Raw genomic sequence first — 24,438 nt, 5'->3', positions numbered from 1 at the left:
GAGAATGACCAAGGGTCGGGGCTGGTAGCCCAACCCCTCCCTCCTAAAGCTCTAAACTTAAACTCTAAATAATAGTTCGGTCTATGCTATGTAAGAACTACCATGTGGAATGTTGGTAAAGTGCTCCATTAAAATTCTATAAAATGTTTAGGGCTTTAGAATGTTACAAAAGACATTCTAAATTCTAATAAAATGCTTAGGGTTTAGATTTTATAACAGTTTAGTAAATTATTTAAATAAACACTTAAGAACAAGTTACAAACGCTTCTTAAAATGTTGTAAAATACTTAGGGTTTAGGGTTTGGGGTTTAAAATGTTATAAAGTTTTAATGGTTTATGATTTAGGTTGGGGGTGTGGGTATTAGGGTTCAGGGTTTTTTAGGGTTTAGGGTTTTTTGTGTAAGGTTAACGGTTTAGGGATTATGGGTTTGGGTTTATAGAAATTTAGTAAATGCTTTTAGTAAACACTTAAGTAAAAGTTACAAAACACTTTTTAAAATGTTATAAAATCCTTAGGTTTTAGGGTTTGGGGTTTAGGGCTTAGGGTTTAGGTTTTGGGGTTTAAGGTTTAGAGTTTATAAGACCTTAGTAAATGCTTTCAAGATTTAGGGTTTAGGGTTTACAATTTATAAGACCTTAGTAAGTGATTTTAGGGTTTATCCTTTAGGATTTAAGCATTAGGATATAGGGTTTGGGGTTTAGGTTTTATAACACTTTGGTAAATTCTTTTAATAAACACTTAAATAAAAGTTACAGAACACTTTCTAAAATGTTATAAAATTCTTAATGTTTAGGGTTTATCATTTGGGGTTTACTGTTTGGGATTTAGGGTTTCAGGTTAAGGGTTTAGGTTTTAGCATTGATGGTTTAGGGTTTCTGGTTTATGATTTAGAACACTATTGTTACAAAACAATTTTTAAAGTATAAAAAAAATAGCATTTAGGGTTTAGGGTTTAGGATTTAGGATTTATAACACTTTAGTAAATTATTTTAATAAACATTTAAATAAAAGTTTAAAATGATTTTTAAAATGTTATAAAATGATTAGGGTTTAGGTTTTAGTGTTTGACGGTCTAGGGTTTAGGATTTTAGGTTTATGGTTTAAGGTTTATAAAATAAAAGTTACACTTAAATAAAAGTTACAAAACACTCTTCAGAATGTTATAAATTAGTTAGGGTTTAGGTTTTAGGGATTAGCATTTAAAGTTACAAAACAATTTTTAAAATGTTATGAAATGCTTAGGGTTTAGGTTTTAGTGTATAGGGTATAGGTTTTATGGTTTTGGGTTTAGTGTTTAGGGTTTAAGGTTTATAACACTTTAGTAAATTGTTTTAATAAACACTTAAATAAAAGTTACAAAACACTTTTTGAAATGTTATAAAAGACTTAGGGTTTAGCGTTTAGGGTTTAGGTTTTTCAGTTTAGGGTTTATAGTTTAAGATTTAGCTTTTATGGTTTAGTGTTTATAGCACCTTAGTAAATTATTTTGATAAAAACTTAAATGAAAGTTACAAAAGTCTTTCTAGAATGCTATAAAATGCTTAGGGTTTATAAAACTTTATTAAATTCTTATAAAAGCACTTAAATAAAAGTTAAAAAACACTTTTTAAAATGTTATAAATTGCTTAGGGTTTAGGGTTAAGAGTCTAGGGTTTATAAGAATTTAGTAAATCCTCTTAATAAACACTTAAATAAAAGTTAAAATTTTTTAAGATGTTATAAAATGCTTAGAGTTTAGGGTTTGGGGTTATGGTTTGGAATTTGGTGTTTAGGGTTTAGGGTTTAGGATTTAGGATTTATAACACTTTAGTAAATGATTTTAATAAACACTTAAATAGAAGTTACAATATGCTTCTTAAAATGTTATAAGATTATTAGGGTTTAGCGTTTAGGGTTTAGGTTTTAGGGTTTATGGTTTATAGTTTAGGGTTTAGGGTTTTTAACACTTTAGTAAATTCTTTTAATACACACTTAAATAAAAATTACAAGATTGTTCTTAAAAGTTATAAAATCCTTACGGTTTAGGGTTTAATGTTCACGGTTCAGGGTTTAGGGTTTAAGGTTTAGGGTTTTGGGTTTATGGTTTGGGGTTTAGGGTTTGGGCTTTAGAGTCTAGGGTTTACGGTTTATAAGACTTTATTAAATTCTTTTAATAAACACTTAAATAAAAGTTTCAAAATTATTTTTAAAATGTTATAAAATTATTAAGTTTTAGGGTTCATGGTTTGGGATTTAGGGTTTAGGGTTTAGGGTTTAGGGTTTAGGGTTTAAGGTTTAGGATTTTGGGCTTAGGTTTAGGGTTAAGTGTTTAGGGTCTACAAAATTTTGGTAAATGCTTTTAATAAACACTTAAATAATAAATACAAAACAGATTTTAAAATGTTATAAAAACTTTAGGGTTTAAGGTTTATGGTTTAGGGTTTGGGGCTTGGTGTTTAGGGTTTAGGGTATATGGTTTAAAGTTTATAACAATTTAGTAAATTGTTTTAATAAACACTTAAATAAAAGTTACAAAATGATTTTAAAAATGTTATAAAATGCAAATGGTTTAGGGTTTAGTTTGTAGGGTTTATGTTTTATTGTTTACAGTTTAGGGTTTGGGGTTTAGAGTTCAGGGTTTATGGTTTATAACACTAGTAAATTATTTTAATAAATACTTAAATAAAAGTTACGAAACTCTTGTTAAAATGTTATAAAATTCTTTGGGTTTAGGGTTTAGGGTTTATAAAATGTTATAAAATGTATTTTAAAACATTATAAAATTGTTAGTGTTTAGGGACAGGGTTTACGGTTAGGGTTTGGGATTTATAACACTTTGATAAATTCTTTTAATAAGAACATAAAAAAAAGTTACAAAACGCTTGTTAAAATGTTATAAAATGATTAGGCTTTAGGGATTAAGATTTAAAATTCTATAAAATGCTCATGGTTTAGGGTTTATAACACTTTAGTAAATGCTTTTAATAAAGACTTTAAAAAAAGTAATAAAACACTTGTTAAAATGTTATAAAATACTTACGGTTTACAATTTAAGCTTTAGGATTTAGGGTTTTGAGTTTAAAATGTTATAAAATGCTTAAGACTTAGGATTTAGTGTTTATAACATTTTAGTAAATTATTTTAATAAACCCTTCAAAAAATTTTACAAAAATCTTGTTAAAATGTCACTGAATGCTTATGGTTTAGGTTCGGGTTTTGGGGTTTAGGGTTTATGGTTTAAGTTTTGGGGTTTTGGGTTTAGGTTTAGGGTTTAGTGTTTAGGGTTTAGGGTTTTGTGTTTATGGTTTAGGGTTTAAGGTTTGGGTTTTGGGGTTTAGGGTTTATGGTTTAGGTTTTGGCATTTAGGGTTTATGTTTTTGTGTTTAGGGTTTCAGGTTTTGTGTTTATGGTTTAGGGTTTATAACACTTTAGTAAATTATTTTAACAAACACTTAAATAGAAGTTACAAAATTCTTCTTAAACTGTTATAAAATTCTTAGGGTTTAGGGCTTAGGGCTTAGGGTTTAGGGTTTAGGTTTTGGGGATTAGGTTTTAGGGTATATGGTTTAAGGTTTATAACAATTTAGTAAATTATTTTAATAAACACTTAAATAAACATTATGAAACACTTTTTAAAATGTTATAAAATGCCTATGCGTTAGGGTTTAGTTTATAGGGTTTAGGGTTTAGGGCTTAAGGTTTGGGGTTTTCGGCTTAGGGTCTACAACATTTTGGTAAATGCTTTTAATAAAAACTTAAATAAAACTTTCATTCTTTTCTTAAATGTTATAAAATGGTTAGGGTTTAGGGTTTAGGCTTTGGGGTTTTGGGTTTAGGGTGTAGTGTTTAGGTTTTTGGGTTTAGGGTTTATGTTTTTGTGTTTAGGGTTTAGGGTTCTGTGTTTATGGTTTAGGGTCTATAACGCTTTAGTAAATTCTTTTAATAAATGCATAAATAAAAGTTACAAACTTATTCTTAAAGTGTTATAAAATTCTTAGGGTTTATGGTTTAGGGTTTAGGGCTTGGGGTTTAGGATTTAGGGTTTATAACATTTTAGTAAATGCTTATAATAAGCACTTTCAAAAAAGTTACAAAAATCTTGTTAAAATGTCATCCAATGTTTAGGGTTTACATTTGGCGTTTGGGGTTTGGCATTTACAATTTACATTTTGGGGTTTAGGGTTTATGTTTTCATGTTTAGGGTTTAGGGTTTTGTGTTTATGGTTTAGGGTTTATAACACTTTAGTAAATTATTTTAATAAAAACTTAAATAAAATTTACAAAATTCTTCTTAAACTGTTATAAAATTCTTAGGGTTTATGGTTTAGGGTTTAAGGCTTGAGGTTTAGGGTTTAGAGTTTACGTTTTGGGGTTTAGTTTTTAGGGTGTATGGTTTAAAATTTATACCAATTTAGTAAATTCTTTTAATAAACACTTAAATAAAAGTTACAAAATTCTTTTAAAAATGTTATATAATGCTTGGTGTTTAGGGTTTAGTTTATAGGGTTTAGGGACGATTGTTTAGGGTTAATGGCTTGTGGTTTAGGGTTTATTGTTTATAAAAATTTATTAAGATCTTTTAATAAACACTTAAAAAAGGTTATAAAACACTTGTTAAAAAGGTATTAAATGATTAGGGTTTAGGGTTTAGGTTTTATAACACCTTAGTGAATTATTTTAGTATACACTTAAATAAAAGTTACAAAGTTATTTTCAATAGATCATAAAATGTTTAGGTCTTAGGTTTTAGGGTTTGGGGTTTAGTGATTTGTGTTTATAACATTTTAGTAAATTATTTTAACCAACCCTTAAATAAAAGTTACAAAACTCGTGTTAAAATGTTATAAAATTCTTAGGGTTTAGGATTTAGGGTTATAACACTTTATTAAATGCTTTTCATAAACACTTAAATAAAATATACAAAATTATTCTTAAAATATTATAAAATTCTTAAGGTTTAGGGCTTGGGGTTTAGGGTTTAGGGTTTAGGTTTTGGGGATTAGGTTTTAGGGTATATGGTTTAAGGTTTATAATAATTTAGTAAATTATTTTAATAAACACTTAATTAAAACTTATCATTATCAAGGATATGATAATGAAAGTTTTTTGTGTGTTCTGGAATTCATAGACATAGAAACACAAACAAGAGCAAAGACAAACAAGTAAATACATTACATAAAATAAAAACACAAACATTTAAAACCCTATCATCATGAAACATCCATTGTAACTAATTATAAATATATATTATTTAAAAATACTTACAAAATAATTTGATTCTCAAAGATGCATCGAATAATGACACTTACAAAAAAAACCATGGTCATTTGCAAAAATAAATGAAATTTTGTTAAACTAAATGCTAATTCATATATAGTTTAATACACATTCAATTAATTGGAAGTGTAATTCTTGGATATATATTTTATGTGTGTAAAATCATGATAAATGTGACTTGTATCAAGTCAATAGTCAATTTGGGCAATGACCATCCATACGACATATTCTAATGAAAGTATTTCTAGTGTTCTAAAGTTTATACACAAAAAAGAACATAAACAATCAAACACATACATTACATAAAATGAAAACACAAACATTTAAAATTCTATTATCATAAAAATTCTATCTAATTATAAAAAATGATTAATTAGAAAACAATGTTTATTGAATAGTCTCACAAAAATTAAAATTCATTCATGATGTTGTTGTCATTTGTAGGAAAAATAACATTTTATTAAATTCAACTACAAATTAAATGTCAACACTCTAGTATACAAATTCTACACATTGGAAAAATAATTATTGTATATGATATTACATATGTGTGAAAATATTATACACATACAATCATAAGAAACAACCAAAGGTGAACAGAGCACAACAAAAAAAATACATAGCATAAACAAAAAGCACATAAATTTAAAATTATATGATCATAAACATCAATTTGTAAATTAATTTCTAAATTCTATGTTTATTTTGTTTGTATTTTATCAACATCACGAGCCACTTTTGATATATTTTTAAATGTTCATTGAATGATTGTGGTTTTAAAAAAATCATGGCCATAGTCACTTGTGATGTTGTGATTATTTGTATTGTTAAAAAGTATATATTGATTAAAAGCAATCACGAAAACATGTGATTTTCAATCTTACAAAAAATTGTGATGATGCTTACAAAGAAAATCCATAGCCATATATTTTTGGGATATTATAACAAGTTATAATTATGTACCATAAAAAATTAATTAACTAATAAATTAATTTATTTTTTTAAGTGGCATTGTTCATTCATTATTAATATCAGTTTATTTAAAGAAATTATTAAATTATTAAATTTATTGTTATGTTGGAAATGTTTTTATATTAAAAGTTTAAATTAATTACAATAAAATTTTAAAATTCATGGTTTCTCTCTATATATATAAACTTTACTTTAAAATATTACTATTTCAAACGTCAAAGAAGATATACATTCGTTTTAGAAAAAAATATAACCTTCAAAAAAACCATCTAAAATAAAATTATAATTACATTTAAAATTAGTTATTTATTACTGAATTATAATATTTATTACTAAATTATAATTAAAAAAACATTTACGGTAATAGAAAATTATTTCCTAAATTTTAAATAAAACTTAAAAAAAATTGTTGCAATATATATAAATATATATATATATATATATATATATATATATATATATAATATATATATATATATATATATATATATATATATATATATATATATATATATATATATATATATATATATATAAATTTTAAAAAATTGACAATAGTTTATAGAACACTTTATACTACAACTTTATAAAATAATAATTAATAACATCTTAAAACGAATTCATGTTGCCAATAATAACCAATTGTGGTGAGGGTGACACACACATAATTAAAATCAATTCATGTTGCCAACAATAACCAATTACCAATTGTGGTGAGGGTGAGGTACAATATGTATGCGAACCAACAAGGTGAGGTACAATACGTATGCTGGACTTTTACGGAGGTGTAAATAAATATTTACATATATCTTGTGGATTTTTAATGACGTTTACTCTCCTCAACACTCTCCCAACGTATAGAGTGAGGACCACAACATCATTACCTTAGCTTTTTCGTAACGGATAGAGTCAGGATCACAACGGAAAACTTTTTCTGAATAGAGTCAGGACCACAACATCATTACCTTAGCTTTTTCGTAACGGATAGAGTCAGGACCACAACGGAAAACTTTTTCTGAATAGAGTCAGGACCACAAAGGAAAGCTTTTTCTGAATAGCTCAATCGCTCAACGGCCCAGTCGTCAATCATTGCCTCATCTGTCAGAAAATTCAAAAGCTCCACAACGCGCTGATTTTAAACAATTAAATAAAATTGCCGAAGGAATTTCGGTGGAATCAAGAAATGAGGCCAAAGGAATTGGAATTTTCCACTTTCGGGACAGTTTACTTGCCCCTGGTCATTATGGAGAATGCGTTTTGAGCCATTGAAAGTGAGTTTCCCCCTACTATTATCTTTTTTTGTTTTATTAAATATTATATTAACAATTTGTTTCACGAATCCCATTATAATAACTTTTTTTATTTGATGATATTAGGTTGATAGCTTCGTGTAATGTCTTTGTTTGTAGATTTTATATTTGAGTTTAAATTTTAGTAAAAGGGTTAAAGAAAATTTAGTACTCTCTTTAAATTTTATTTAAGTTTATTTCAAAATTTTTGGAATTTTTGTTATTTATATTTTCAATTTAATATCTCTATAAATATTAGGTGAAAGTCATTTTAATTCTTCTCATTGCATATAATAATGTGATATAATTTATTTTATTCTTTTCCCATTTTATTGTAAATTATTTTTCAAAATTTTAACAATGTAATTATTTTTCTCTATATCTTAATACTAATACCTATTTTATATTTTTTTTTGCACGGAGATGGAGAATGAAGATGATTCAGAATTATAATTTCTTATTTTTTGTTTATTTATATGTAAATTATATTATTATTTCTAAACAATAACAATTTTTATTAATAAGATTTCTATTTATTTTGAGGGAGTGCCTTTTCCCTCTCTCTAAGACCTCAAGATAGCTATGGCTATGACTATCTGTGAGGAATGTCTAGTGTGATTATGGTTATTTTGTTATTATTTTTTTCTGTCTTCTTAAAGAAATTTACAAAAAAAGATTGTGGAATGTAGTAAAAATTATAAAATGGTGACAATTTGTCCAAATAAATTGATATTGGTAATGAATGAACAATGAAACTTTAAAGAAAATAAATAAATAATTAAATTGAACTTCCTTATCCCACAATGAAATTGGGTTGTACAACTTCTCTTCCTCATTGATCAAACCTTAAGCTCCTTTAATCTATGCCTCATGTAACAGTCACCGTAGTCCTTCAATGGTGATGTATTTAGGGCCAACTTGGTCCAATCTCATGCTTCCCTCCAATAGTCAACATGTCTCCAATACTAAAATTTGCAACCTGGACCTCTGATTCAACTAGAAAATCAACATCAACAGGAGGATACACATACCTTTCTTTCCACCACACTCCTTGTCCTCTTGTTCTCAAGACCTAAGCTTCTTGAGATCTAGTTAGGGCACACCAACAACCCTAAATGGCTATTCCCAACTATGTTTACCTTCTCCAAACACATGCTCTTCTTTGAATTCCTTTCTAGACTTTTAGAACATTATTTTGGGCATAAGGAACCTCCTAAAAATACCCTACAATTCTCTGTCTCACAACAAAAAGTGATCTGAGTTCTCTAGAACGGAAGACACGAGTGTTTAGCTAAGTTTCTTCATGGAGTAACTATGGCTAAGCTAGAGATATTTTACAAGCCCTCTCAAACCTCCAAATTATGTCTGTAGATTGATGTTGTAGCAACACTTCCCTATGGCCTGAATAGAGATCCAAACACCACACAAACATAGCACAAAAAATCACCGAAACTTACCTTAGAACTTCAGCATTGTTCATCAAGGATATCAACGCCGAAACATAAGAGAAAATCCTCCACGTCTTGTCCCAAAGTCATCTTACTTTGTAGCTTGCGAGTTGCCTCAAGTTCACTATCTATCTCAAAGGTATACCTAATTTGATTTTCACTTTGGATGTGCTCTAAACCTCCAACAATTAACTTCCATTTATATGCACAAATGTGGCTCCACAAATTTTTCGTCGGGACATACTTTAGGCCAACGAGACAAATCAACCACCAACCACATATAAAAATTAATATCTCGTATTAGAGACCTCTATTTTGAGTGATTTTCACTATCGTTTTCTCCTCTAAGTGTCATATAACACCTCCAAGTGTCAAATCAGTCAAACTCCAATTGTTTTTTCCCACTTCATTTACTTGAAAAGCCCCTAGCTTGGGTTCCAATTCCACATGAATTTTTTTGTGCTTCTCCATCCAAATACCCATTACTAGGGCTTCAAGTACTTCCCTAGCTACTAAATCTCAACAAACTCTTTATATATAGATCCACAAGATATTTTCTATTAGACTACAATTGACCATATGTTTATAGAACTAAGTCAATAGGCTAACAAAATATTCCCAATTCCACCACAAGCTTGCGAAGTGTCGGGGGATATAATTTTACCCTTTTTAGACACTGAAAAAGAAGAAGAAAGGAAAGAAAAATTATACACAAAGCCATTTACATTTTACATCTAAGTACCTATCATAGAATCTCCTAAGAAAATTGCAAGTTAAGACTCACAGTGTTTGAAACAGATTCAGACATCAACATATAAAACCAATTGACAAGAAATTATGATGGTATTTAATTAAAAACCCCACAATACCTATAAAAGTTAGACTCAATTTCGTGAGAAGTGTTGGAGCATACCCAAGAAAAGGGTAAAATAGAAAATAAGCATATTATTGCAACAATTTATAGCATCATCTATTGGACGAGACACCTTGTAGTAAGTTGTACATGTCAAATATGTATTCATTGAAATAAAAAGATATAAAATGATGGTAGATCAGAAAATATAGGAACATCAACTATTCACTTCAACGAAAGTTAGCATAGAAAATGGAAGTTCGACACAAACATAGAACTGACGACAATTGAGTGAATGCAATGAGATAAAAAAATGAGCGCTAGACATCAAATTGACTTCTAATTCACCCTTTATGACTACCACAACAATTGCAGAATAAAATGATTATGAAGGTAAAAGGTCATCCAAGCAAGCTGATACTCAGGAAGTCCCATACAAGAATACTATGTCAGAAGATATATTAAAGGAAATTCTTGAGAAAATTAATTTATAAATAGATGTTACCTTAACCTCACCTAGAACTGACAAACAAGTTCCTCTAGTAGAGTTAACTATAGGTAACACTTGAGCTCCATAAATAAAGAAAGGCTAAAAGAAACATCTAGTAAGAAACTTGACCTAAGGCATGCTTGATATAAACAAATATTTGAAGACCCAGAAAATTCTGTGAGACCAACCAAGAAAACATTTAAAAGAAGGATGTTGGATAATAGCCAGATTTCGTAGAGACAACAACAATAAAGGGAGATTTAGTTAGAATGTTAGAACCAAGAAATAGAAAAACTTAATATCAAAAATCGAAGAAGAATTGATGATTCACACATGTAAATAAATTTCAGGATAATGTGATAGTTCAAGGGAATGAAAATATCCACTATAATACGAAAGGCCCACCAAGAATTTTCCTAAGAAAAGGAAGAGTTAGAAGAGACATTATATCACAGAGCCCAATGTTTTTAATATTTTCCCAAAATATTTATCACAAAAATGTGATCAAATATAAACTCATTAATTTCTAATTTGAGAATTGTACTCTCGACAAGTAACTCAACCTTGAGCAAAGTATACCCATGAGAATTATGTTTTATAGGAGAAAAATATTAATCTGAAGTACAACACGAGTAGAGACAATGGTTTAGAGAAGGAATTGTTAATAAAGTGCAACTATATTGATTATTTTCATGGACTTAGTAATAAAGAGCAACTATTAGGACATCAAATACTAGTAGATCAATAATTTTTAAAACACATATCACTAGCCAACAACGTACAATGTTTGAAATATTTAAAAGCATTTGGTTCCCTTGAAAGTATAGTTGTATGGAAATTGTAAGGTGTCTGGACAACATAAGGAAATGTTGCGTGATCGAAACAAGAATTCATAAATAGATAACTCAACTTTGGTAAAGGGTTATTTAATGTTAAGAATGAACTAACATGTCAATACCTCGAGATCATAAACACTTACAACTACAAGGAGTGTAGGATCGTAAGTAGTAAATTTTCTTTATGTATAACTATAGGGAATTATGTATGGTCAACTCATTTTTGAGGCATAAATAATGCAAGAGTAAAATATACGACCCGAACTAATGATATCATGAATATTAAACTTCAAAAACTACAGGTTAATGATCTACTTTAGAACATTAATAAGAAGGTATGATTGATATGAAAATATGCATGAATCCAATAAAATGCATCTAATATTGTAACCACATGACATCTGGAATTGACTTACACATGACATAAAAAAGTTCTTAATTACATAGATGAACCATGAAAAATGAATGTTGGTATGATAGTAACATGGTGGAGAAATATGTTGATAAAGTTTATGTCATGTAGGTGATACCATAAGGATGGTATTATAGGCTGTACCACACCTAGACTATGTACAATAGTACATATGCGACTGTATGACTACATATGCTACAAGGTTTTAAAATGAAATGCGTATTGGTATGTATAACATACCCTGTGTGTAGGGTATACAATAGTAATTGGACGGATGTATGGCCGGGTAAAGAAACCTCAAGATTACCCAGAAAAAGGAAAGTAAGTCTGGTATAAGTAACTATGGTTAACCGCAGTTTGGCGTACATACAATTATGATGAATATATATTATGATGTGAAATAATATGTTATAACTTTGCAGGCAAGCTACAAAATTGTTTTTAAAGTGTTATAAAATGCCTACCAAGGATTTAGTGTGTAGGTTTTAGGGTTTAGGGTTTTGGGTTTTGGGTTTCAGGTTTAGAGCTTAGGGTTTAGGGCTTATAAGACTTGAGTAAATTATTTTAATAAACACTTAAATAAGAGTTATAGACTTCTTTTTAAAATCTTATAAAATTCTTAGTGTTTATGGTTTAGAGTTAAGGATTTGAGGTTTATTGTTTTGGGTTTAAGGTTTATGGTTTAAGGTTTTGAATTTATGGTTTATGACACTTTGGTAAAATCTTTTAATAAACACTTAAATAAAATTTACAAAACACTTTCTAAAATGTTACAAAATGCTTAGCATTTACGGTTTAGGGTTTAGGGTAGAGTCTTTAAGGTTTTTAAAATGATTATGGTTTTGGGTGTACGTTTTCTGGTTTAGGGTTTAGGGTTTAAGGTTTAGGTTTTAAGGTTTATAACACTTTGGTAAAATGTAATAAAATGTTATAAAATTATTAGGGTATAGGTTTTAGGCTATAGGGTTTAGCATTCAGGGTTAAGGGTTTAGGATTTAGGGTTTATGGTTTATAACACTTCAGTAAATTCTCTTAATAAACACTTAAATAAAAGTTACAAAACTATTCTTAAAACGTTATAAAATGTTGAAGGTTTAGAGTTTGCGTTTTAGGGTTTACGGTTTACGGTTTAAAGTCTAGGGTTTACGGTTTATCGATTATAACCCAAGTAAATTATTTTAATAAACATTTAAATAAAAATTACAAAACACATTTTAAAATTTTATAAAATACTTAGGGTTTGGGGTTTACAGTTTAAGGTTTAAGGTTAGGGTTTAGGGTTGATAACAATTTAGTAAATGTTTTTAGTAAACACTTAAATAAAAGTTGAAAGAAGTTTTTAAAATTGTTATAAAATGTGTATGGTTTTTGTGTTTAGGGTCTAGGGTTTAGGGTGAAGCATTTTCGGTTTAGGCTTTAGGGATTAGGGTTTATGGTTTAGGCCTTATAAAAATTTATAAAATGTTAGGGTTTAATTTTTAATATTTTTGTTTTAGGGTTTAGGGTTTGGGCTTTAGGGTTCGTGGTTTCAAGTTTATAAAACCTTAGCAATTGTTTTAATAAACACTTAGTTACAAAAAACTTTTTAAAATGTTATAAAATTCTTAAGGCTTAGTGTTTAGGATTTGGGGTTTGGGTTTATGGTTTGGGGTTTAGGGTTAAGGGCTTAGGCTTAGGGTTTAGGGTGTAGGGATGAACCACCCCACCTTAAGGGGCTATCCATAGCTACATATTACACATAATGCATTCATGCCATTGATCCTTGAGGAGTTATGAAGAAAAATAACTAAAAGGAAATAGCTTTATGAAGAACGGTGGAAAAACAAAGGTCGGGGTATCTCATGTACCATAATTTTCTCCTCCTACACTCACACACCCAAGTGTGGTCTTCCCTTATTATAGATACTCATAAAACTCTTAGGGTTTATGGTTTACGGATTATGGTTTGGGGTTTACAGTTTAGGATTTAGGATTTATAACATTTTAGTAAATTCTTTCAATAAGAACTTAAAAAAAAGTTACAAATAGTTTTTAAAATATTATAAAATTCTTAGGCTTTAGCATTTAGGGTTTAGGTTTTATAACACATTAGTAAATTTTTTTTTATATGCTTAAATAAAAGTTACAAAACACTCTTTAAAATGTTATAAATTAATTAGGGTTTAGGTTTTAGGGATTAGGGTTTAGTCTTTAGGGTCTACAACATCTTAGTAAATGCTTTGAATAAAAACTTATATAAAAGTTACAAAACAACTTTTAAAATGTTATAAATGGTTAGGGTTTAGGGCTTATATTTTTGTGTTTAGAGTTTATGGTTTTGTGTTCACGACTTAGGGTTTATAACAATTTAGTAAACTCCTTTAATAAAGACTTAAGTAAAAGTTACCAAATTTTGCATAAGCTGTTATAAAATTCTTAGGGTTTATGGTTTATGGTTTAGGGATTGGTGTTTAGGGTTTAGGGTTTAGGTTTTGGGGTTTAAGTTTTAGCTCTTATGGTTTAAGGTTGATAAAAATTTAGTAAATTATTTTAATAAACACTAAAATAAAAATTACAAAACACTCTTAAAAATGTTATAAAATGTCTATGGTTTAGGGTTTAGTTTATATGGTTTAGGTTTTAGGGTTTATTGTTTAGGGTTTACGTTTTATGGTTTAGGGATTATCGTTTTGGTTTTAGGGTTTATAAAGATTTATTAAAAGCTTTTAATCAACACTTAAAAAAGGTTACATAAAACTTTTTAAAATGTTATTAAATGATTAGGGTTTAGGGTTGAGGGTTGAGGGTTTAAGGTTTATCTTTTATAACACCTTAGTAAACTCTTTTAATAAACACTTAAATAAATGTTACAAAATTATTTTTAATAGGTCATAAAATGCTTAGGTTTTAGGGTTGTGGGTTTGGGGTTTGGGGTTTAGGGTTTAATATTTAGGGTTTAAGGTTTAGGGTTATAACACTTTATTAAAAAATTTTAATAAACACTTAAAAATTTTAAAAAAATGTATTTTAAAATGTTATAAAATTCCTAGTGTTTAGGGATAGGGTTTATGGTTTAGGGTTTGGGATTTATAACATTTTGATAAATTGTTTTAATAAGAACATAGAAAAAAGTTACAAAACACTTGTTAAAATGGTTTAGGCTTTAGGGATTAGGGTTTATGGTTTAGGCTTTATAACAATTTATAAAATGTTAGGGTTTAATTTTTAAGATTTTCGTTTTAGGGTTTAGGGTTTGGGCTTTAGGGTTTAGGGTTTGGGCTTTAGGGTTTATGGTTTCAAGTTTATAAAACCTTAGTAATTGTTTTAATAAACACTTAGTTACAAAAAACTTTTTAAAATGTTATAAAATTCTTAAGGCTTAGTGTTTAGGATTTGGGGTTTGGGTTTATGGTTTGGGGTTTGGGTTTATGGTTTGGGGTTTAGGGTGTAGGGATGAACCACCCCACCTTAAGGGGCTATCCATTGCTACATATTACACATAATGCATTCATGCCATTGATCCTCGAGGAGTTATGAAGAAAAATAACTAAAAGGAAATAGCTTTATGAAGAACGGTGGAAAAACAAAGTTCGGGGTATCTCATGTACCATAATTTTCTCCTCCTACACTCACACACCCAAGTGTGGTCTTCCCTTATTATAGATACTCATAAAACTCTTAGGGTTTATGGTTTACGGATTAGGGTTTGGGGTTTACAATTTAGGATTTAGGATTTATAACATTTTAGTAAATTTTTTCAATAAGAACTTAAATAAAAGTTACAAATAGTTTTTAAAATGTTATAAAATTCTTAGGCTTTAGCATTTAGGGTTTAGGTTTTATAACACATTAGTAAATGTTTTTGTATATGCTTAAATAAAAGTTACAAAACACTCGTTAAAATGTTATAAATTAATTAGGGTTTAGGTTTTAGGGATTAGGGTTTAGTCTTTAGTGTCTACAACATCTTAGTAAATGATTTGAATAAAAACTTATATAAAAGTTACAAAACAACTTTTAAAATGTTATAAATGGTTAGGGTTTAGGGCTTATATTTTTGTGTTTAGAGTTTATGGTTTTGTGTTTACGGTTTAGGGTTTATAACACTTTAGTAAACTCCTTTAATAAAGACTTAAGTAAAAGTTACCAAATTCTTCTTAAGCTGTTATAAAATTCTTAGGGTTTATGGTTTAGGGTTTAGGGATTGGTGTTTAGGGTTTAGGGTTTAGGTTTTGGGGTTTAAGTTTTAGCTCTTATGGTTTAAGGTTTATAAAAATTTAGTAAATTATTTTAATAAACACTAAAATAAAAATTACAAAACGCTTTTAAAAATGTTATAAAATGTCTATGGTTTAGGGTTTAGTTTATACGGTTTAGGTTTTAGGGTTTATTGTTTAGGGTTTAGGTTTTATGGTTTAGGTATTATGGTTTAGGTTTTAGGGTTTATAAAGATTTATTAAAAGCTTTTAATCAACACTTAAAAAAGGTTACAAAAAACTTTTTAAAATGTTATTAAATGATTAGGGTTTAGGGTTTAGGGTTTGGGGTTTAGGGTTGAGGGTTGAGGGTTTAAGGTTTATCTTTTATAACACCTTAGTAAACTCTTTTAATAAACACTTAAATAAATGTTACAAAATTATTTTTAATAGATCATAAAATGCTTAGGTTTTAGGGTTGTGGGTTTGGGGTTTAGGGTTTAATATTTAGGGTTTAGGGTTTAGGGTTATAACACTTTATTAAATTTTTTTAATAAACACTTAAAAATTTTTAAAAAATGTATTTTAAAATGTTATAAAATTCCTAGTGTTTAGGGATAGGGTTTATGGTTTAGGGTTTGGGATTTATAACATTTTGATAAATTGTTTTAATAAGAACATAGAAAAAAGTTACAAAACACTTGTTAAAATGTTATAAAATGCTTAGGCTTTAGCGTTTAGGATTTAAAATTCTATAAAATGCTCATGGTTTAAGGTTTATGGTTTATAACACTTTAGTAAACGCTTTTAATAAAAACTTCAAAAAAATTAAGAAAATGCTTGCTAAAATGTTATAAAATACTTAGGATTTAGATTTTAGGCTTTAGGGTTTTGGGTTTTCGGTTTAAAATGTTATAAAATTCTTACGGTTTAGGATTTAGGGTTTATAACATTTTACTAAATTCTTTTAATGAACACGTAAAAAAAAAGTTACAAAAAGCTTGTTAAAATGTCATTGAATGCTTAGGGTTTAAAATGTTATAAAATGATTAGTGTTTAGAGTTTACAGGTTAGGGTTTATAAAACTTTAGTAAATACTTTTAATAAGAACTTAGAAAAAAGTTACAAAAAATTCCTAAAAAGTTATATAATGCTTAGGGTTTAGGTTGGAGGGAGACTTTATTAAATTCATTTGATAAACACTTTAAAAAATATTACAAAACTCTTGTTAAAATCTTATAAAATTCTTAGGGTGTATGTTTCAGGGTTTAGGGTTTATAACACCTTAGTAAATGATTTTAATAAACACATAAAAAATGTTACTATATGTTTATTAAAATGTTATAAGATATTTATGGTTTAGGGTTTTAAAATGTTACAAAACACTTGCTAAATTGTAATAAAATGCTTAGGGTTTAGGGTTTATAACAATTTAGTAAATTTTTTAAATAAACACTTAAAAAAAGTTACAAATGCTTGTTAAAATGTTATAAAATACTTAGGGTTTAGGGTTTGGTATTTAAAATGTTATAAAGTGCTTACGGTTTAGGGTTTAGGGTTTAGGTTGGGCATGTTGGTATTAGGGTTTAGGTTTTCGAGTTTAGGGTTTAAAGTTTATAAGACCTTAGTAAATGTGTTTAAGCTTTAGGCTTTAGGGTTTAGGGTTTATAATGCCTTAGTAAATGATTTTAGGGTTTATCCTTTAGGATTTAAGCATTAGGATATAGGGTTTGGGGTTTAGGGTTTATGTTTTTTTACACTTTAGTAAATTCTTTTAATAAAAACTTAAATAAAAGTTTAGAATTCTCTTTAAAATGTTATATAACGATTAGGGTTTAGGTTCTAGGGTTTAGGGGTTTAGGGTTTAGGGTTTCGTGTTTATAGTTTAAGGTTTATAACACTTTAGTAAATGCATTTAATAAGCACCAAAATAAAATTCAGAGAACACTTTTTAAAATGTTATAAAATACATAGGGTCTAGGTTTTAGCATTTTAGGTGTAGTGTTTGGGGCTTAGTGTTTAGGTTTTATAACACTTCAGTTAATTATTTTAATAAACACTTAAATAAAAGCTACACAAAAATTTTAAAATGTTATAAAATGATTAAGGTTTCAAGTATAGGGTTTACGGTTTGCGGTTAACGGTTCAGGGTTTATAGCAATTTAGTAAATTATTTTAATAAAAAGTTAAATAAAAGTTACAAAACACTTTTCAAAATGTTATAAAATTCTTAGGGTTTAGGGTTTTCGGTTTATGGTTTATGGTTTAGGGATTAGGGATTAGGGTTTAGGGTTTAGGGTTTAACACTTAAATGAAAGTTACAAAATGATTTTTAAAATGTTATAAAATGATTACTATTTAGGGTTTTGGGTTTGGGGTTTAGGGTTTAGTGTTCATGTTTTAGGATTTAGGGTTTATAAGGATTTAGTAAATTCTTTTAATAAACACCTAAATAAAAGTGAAAAAACTTTTTTTAAATGTTATAAAATGCTTAGGGTTTAGGGTTTATAAGGGTTCAGTAAATGATTTTAATAAACACTTTTTAAAATGTTATAGTTTATAGTTTAGGGTTTACTTTTTACGGTTTAGGGTTTATAACACCTTAGTAAATTATTTTGATAAAAACTTCAGTAAAAGTTACAAAAATATTATTAGAATGTTATAAAATGCTTAGGGTTTAGGGTTTATAAGGCTTTAGTAAATTCTTGTAATAAACACTTAAATAAAAGTTAAAAAACACTTTTTAAAATGTTATAAATTGCTTAGGGTTTAGGGTTAAGAGTCTAGGGTTTATAAGACTTTAGTAAATCCTCTTAATAAACACTTAAATAAAATTTAGAATTTTTTTAAGATGTTGTAAAATGCTTAGGGTTTAGGGTTTAGGGTTTGGGATTTGGTATTTAGAGTGTAAGGTTTAGGGTTTATAACACTTTAGTAAATGATTTTAATAAACATATAAATAGAAATTACAATATGGTATTTCAAATTTTATAAAATTGTTAGGGTTTGGCGTTCAGGGTTTAGGGTTTAGCATTTAGAGTTTAGTGTTTCAGGTTTAGAGTTGAGGGTTTAGGGTTTAGGGTTTGTGGTTTACATTTTAGGGTTGAGGGTTTATAACACTTTAGTAAATTATTTTAATAAAGACTTAAATAGAAATTACAAAACGCTTTTTAAAATGTTATAAAATGCTTAGGGTTTAGGGTTTGATGTTCACGGTTTGGGGTTTATGGTTTATAACACTTTAGTAAATTATTTTAACAAAAACTTAAATAAAAGTTACAAAACAATTTTTAAAATGTTATAAAATGGTTAGGTTTAGGGTTTATGGTTTAGTTTTTAGGGTTTTGGGTTCGGGGTTTAGGGTTTATAACACTTAAGTAAATTCTTTTAATAAACACTTTTAAAAATGTTATAAAATTCTTACGGTTTGGGGTTTAGTTTATAGGGTTTAGGGTTTGGGGTTTAAAATGTTATAAAGTCTTTTGGTTTAGGGTTTAGGGTTTAGCTTGGGAGTGTGGGTATTAGGGTTTAGGGTTTATGGTTTATAATGCTTTAATAACTTACTTTAATAAACACTTATAAAAAAGTTAAAAAAGAGTTTTTAGGGTTTAGGGTTTGGGGGTTTTTAGGGTTTAGGGGTTTCCTAGGGTTTACGGTTTTTAGGGTTTAAGGTTTATGCTTTTTTAGGGTTTATGGTTTTTATGGTTTATGGTTTTTTTAAGGTTTTTAGGCTTTAGGTTTTTTTAGGGATTAGGGTTTTTTAGGGTTTGGGTTTTGGGTTCAAGGTTAAGGGCTTAGGGATTAGGGGTTTATAGAACTTTAGTAAATGGTTTTAGTAAACACTTAAATAAAAGTTTCAAATCACTTTTTAGAATGTCGTAAAATCCTTAGCTTTTAGGGTTTGGGTTTAGGGCTTAGGGTTTATGGTTTAGGTTTTTGAGTTTAGGGTTTAGAGTTTATAAGACCTTAGTAAATGCTTTCAAGATTTAGGGTTTAGGGTTTAGGGTTTATAAGACCTTTGTAAATGATTTTAGGGTTTATCCTTTAGGTTTTAAGCCTTAGGATATATGGTTTGGGGTTTGGGGTTTGGGGTTTGGGGTTTTGGGTTTAGGTTTTATAACGCTTTAGTAAATTATTTTAATAAACTCTTAAATAAAAGTTACAGAACGCTCTCTAAAATCTTATAAAATCCATAGTGTTTAGGGTTTACCATTTGGGGTTTACGGTTTGGGATTTTGGGTTTTGGTTTATGGTTTAGGTTTTAGGTTTTAGGGTTTATGGTTTATGGTCTAGGATTTATAACACTAAATTTACAAAAAGCATTTTAAAATATGAAAAAAATTAGTGTTTATTGTTTAAGGTTTAGGGTTTAGGGTTTAGGATTCAGGATTTATAACACTTTAGAGGATTCTTTTAATCAACACCTAAATAAAAGTTTAATTTTTTTTTGAAATGTTATAAAATGATTAGGGTTTAGGTTTTAGGGTTTAGGGTTTATAACACTTTAGTAAATGCTTTTAATAAACACCTAAATAAAATTTAGAAAATTCTTTTTAAAATATTATAAAATAAAGAGGTTTTAGGTTTTAGGGTTTTAGGTGTAACATTTGGGGCTTAGGGTTTAGGTTTTATAGCACTTCAATAAATTATTTTAATAAATACTTAAATAAAAGCTACAAAATGATTTTTAAAATGTTATAAAGTGATTAAGGTTTAGGGAATAGGGTTTAGGGTTTGTTGTTTATGGTTCAGGGCTTAGGTGTTAGGGTTTATAACAATTTAGTAAATTATTTTAATAGAAGGTTAAATAAAAGTTACAAAACACTTTTCTAAATGTTATAAAATAATTAGGGTTTAGGTTTTATGGTTTATAACACTTTAGAAAATGCTTTTAATAAACACTTAAATGAAAGTTGTGAAACACTTTTTAAAATGTTATAAAATGATTAGTATTTAGGGTTTGGTGTTTGGGATTTGGGATTTAGGGTTTAGGTTTCACGTTTTAGAATTTAGGGTTTATAAGGATTTAGTAAATTCTGTTAATAAACACTTAAATAAAAGTTAAGAAAAAACACCTTTTAAAATGATATAAAATGGTTAGGGTTTAGGGTTTGCGGTTTAGGGTTTAAGGTTTAGGGTTTATAAGGGTTTAGTAAATGATTTTAATAAACACTTAAATACATGTTACAAAACACTCTTTAAAATGTTATAAAATGCTTAGAGGTTAGGATTTAAGGTTTAGGGTTTAGGGTTTTAGGTTTGGGGTTTGGAGTTTAGGGTTTAGTGTTTAGGGTTTATAATTATTTAGTCAATAATTTTAATAAACATAAAAGTTACGAAATAATTTTAAAATGTTGTGAAATGATTAGGGTCTAGGGTTTAACATTTAGGGATTGGGGTTTAGTGCTTAGGGTGGTTTATGGTTTATAAGACTTTAGTAAATGGTTTTAATCAAGGCTTAAATAAAAGTTACAAAATTCCTTTTAAAACAACATAAACTGCTTAGGGTTTAGTGTTTACATTTTGGCCTTTGGGATTTAGGGTTTATAAGGCCTTAGTAAATGATTTTAGTAAAAACTTAAATAAAAGTTCCAAAACAATTTTTGAACTATTATAAAATGCTTAGGTTTTAGGGTTTAGGGTTTTGGGTTTTGATTTTGGGTTTTAGGTTTAGGGTTTAGGGTTTAGGTTTTATGGTTTATAACACTTTAATAAATTCTTTTAATAAACACTTAAATAAAAGTTACAGGACAACTTTTAAAACATTATAAAATGCTTAGGATTTAGTGTTTAGGCTTTAGGGTTTAGGGTTTTTGGTTTAGAGTTTAGGGTTTAGGGTTTATAACAGTTTAGTAAATGCTTTTAATAAACACTTAAATAAAAGCTACAGACTGCTTTTTAAAATGTTATCAAATTCTTGGTGTTTATGGTTTAGGGTTAAGGATTTGAGGTTTCTTGTTTGGGGTTTAGGGTTTAGGGTTCAGGGTTTTGAATTTAGGGTTTATAACACTTTCGTAAAATCTTTTAATAAACACTTAAATAAATTTACAAAACAATTTTTAAAATGTTATAAAGTGCTTAACATTTAGAGTTTAGGGTTTAGGGTTTAGGTTTAGGGTGTAGGGCTTAGGGTTTGGGGTTTAGGGTTTAGGGTTTAGGGTAGAGTGTTTAAGGTTTATAAAATGCCTATGTTTTAGGGTTTAAGGTTTTGTGATTTAGGGTTTAGGGTTTAAGGTTTAGTTTATGAGGTTTATAACACTTTAGTAAATTCTTTTAATAAACACTTAAATAAAAGTTACAAAACACTTTTTAAAATGCTATAAAATGATTAGGGTATAGGGTTTATCCTATGGGGTTTAGGGTTTAGGGTTTATAACACTTTAGTAAATTATTGTAATAAACACTTAAATAAAATCTACAAAACAATTTTTGAAATGCTATAAAATGTTGAGGGTTTAGGGTTTGGGTTTAGGGTTTAGGGTTTTAAGTCTAGAGTTTAGGGTTTAGAGTTTAGTGTTTAGGGATTAGTAAATGATTTTAATAAAAATTTAACTAAAAGTTACAAAACACATTTTAAAACGATATAAAATGCTTAGGATTTAGGGTTTAGGGTTAGCGGTTTATGGTTTAGAGTTTAGGGTTTAGGGTTTATAATATTTTAGTAAATACTTAAATAAAGGTTACAAAACGTTTTTAAAATTGTTATTAAATGTTTATGGTTTGGGGTTTAGGGTCTTGGATTTAGGGTTAAGCATTTTCGGTTTAGGCTTTAGGGATTAGGGTTTATAACACTATAAAATGCTTAGGGTTTAAGTTTTAAGATTTTTGGTTTAGTTTTTAGGGTTTGGGGTTGAGGGTTCATGGTTTTGAGTTTATAACACCTTAACAATTGTTTTATTAAACACTTAAATAAAAATTACAATACCCTTTTTAAAATGTTATAAAATGATTAGGGTTTAGTGCTTAGGATTTGGGGTTTAGGGTTTATGGTTCAGGTTTTGGGGTTTAGGGTTCTAGGTATCTTGTGTACCACAATTTTCTCCCTCCTAAATTCACATACACAAGTGTTGTCTTCCCTTATTATAGAAACTCAAGGGTTTATGGTTTCGGGATTAGGGTTTGGGGTTTAGGATTTAGGATTTAGGGTTTATAACATTTTAGTAAATTCTTTTAATAAGCACTTAAATAAAAGTTACAAATGGTTTTTAAAATGTTATAAAATTCTTAGGCTTTAGCATTTAGGGTTCAGGGTTTATAACACTTTAGTAAATTTTTTTAATATACACTTAAATAAACATTTCAAAACACTCCTTAAAATGTTATAAATTAATCAGGTTTTAGGCTTTAGGGTTTAGGTTTTAAGGATTAGGGTTTAAAGTTTATAACACTTTAGTAAATTCCTTTAATAAACACGTAAAAAAAGTTACAAAACACTTTTTGAAATGTTATGAAATGCTTAGGCTTTAGTTTTTAGGGTATAAGGTATAGGGTTTAGGATTTGGGGTTTAGGGTTTAGGGTTTATAACACTTTAGTAAATTGTTTTAATGAACACTTAAATAAAAGTTACAAAATGATTTTTGAAATGTTATAAAAGGCTTAGGGTTTAGCATTTATGGTTCAGGTTTTTCGGTTTAGGGTTTATTCCTTTAGTGAATTCTTATAATAAACACATAAATAAAAATTAAAGAATACTTTCTAAAATCTTATAAATTTCTTAGCGTTTAGGGTTAAGAGTATACCATTTATAAGACTTGAGTAAATCCTCTTAATAAAGACTTAAATAAAAGCTAGAATTTTTTTATATGTTATAAAACGCTTAGGGTTTAGGGTTTAGGGTCTATGGTCTAGGGTTTGGTGTTTAGATTTTAGGGTTTAGGGTTTATAACACTTTAGTAAATGATTTTAATAAACACTTAAATAGAAGTTACAATATGCTTTATAAAATGTTACAAAATTATTAGGGCTTAGTGTTTAGGGTGTAGGGTTTATGGTTTAGAGTTTAGGTTTAGGGTTTAGGGTTTCAGGTTTAGAGTTTAGGGTTTAGGGTTTGTAGTTTACAGTTTAGGGTTGAGGGTTTATAACACTTTACTAAATTATTTTAATAAACACTTAAATAAAAATTACAAAACTCTTTTTAAAATGTTATAAAATGCTTAGGGTTTAGGGTTTAATGTTCATGGTTTGGGGTTTAGGGTTTAGTGTTTATGGTTTATGATTTAGGGTTTAGGGTTTGGGGTTTAGAGGTTAGGGTTTAGGGTTTATAAGAATTTAGTAAATGTTTTTAATAAACAATTAAACAAAAGTTTCAAAATACTTTCTAAAATGTTATAAAATCATTAGGGTTTATGGTTTAGGGTTTTGGATCTAGGGTTTAGGCTTTAGGGTTTAAGGTTTGGGGTTTTGGATTTAGGTTTAGGTTTTAGTGTTTAGGGTCTACAAAATTTTGGTAAATTATTTTAATAAACACTTAACTAAAAGTTACAAAACAATTTTTAAAATGTGATAAAATGGTTAGGGTTTACAGTTTACAATTTAGGGTTTAGGGTTTGGGGTTTCAGGTTTAGGGTTTAGGTTTTATGGTCTAGGGGTTAGGGTTTAGGTTTTGGGTTTAGGCTTTATGTTTTTGTTTTTAGGGTTTAAGGTTTTGTGTTTATGGTTTACGGTTTATAACACTTTAGTAAGTTCTTTTAATAAACACTTAAATA

This window comes from Pinus tabuliformis, chromosome 2_1 (genome assembly GCF_031772625.1).
Source record: "Pinus tabuliformis cultivar Carrire ecotype Pingquan chromosome 2_1, CPIR1, whole genome shotgun sequence".
NCBI classification, from domain to species: Eukaryota; Viridiplantae; Streptophyta; class Pinopsida; order Pinales; family Pinaceae; genus Pinus; species Pinus tabuliformis.
This window is presented reverse-complemented; position numbering follows the sequence as displayed.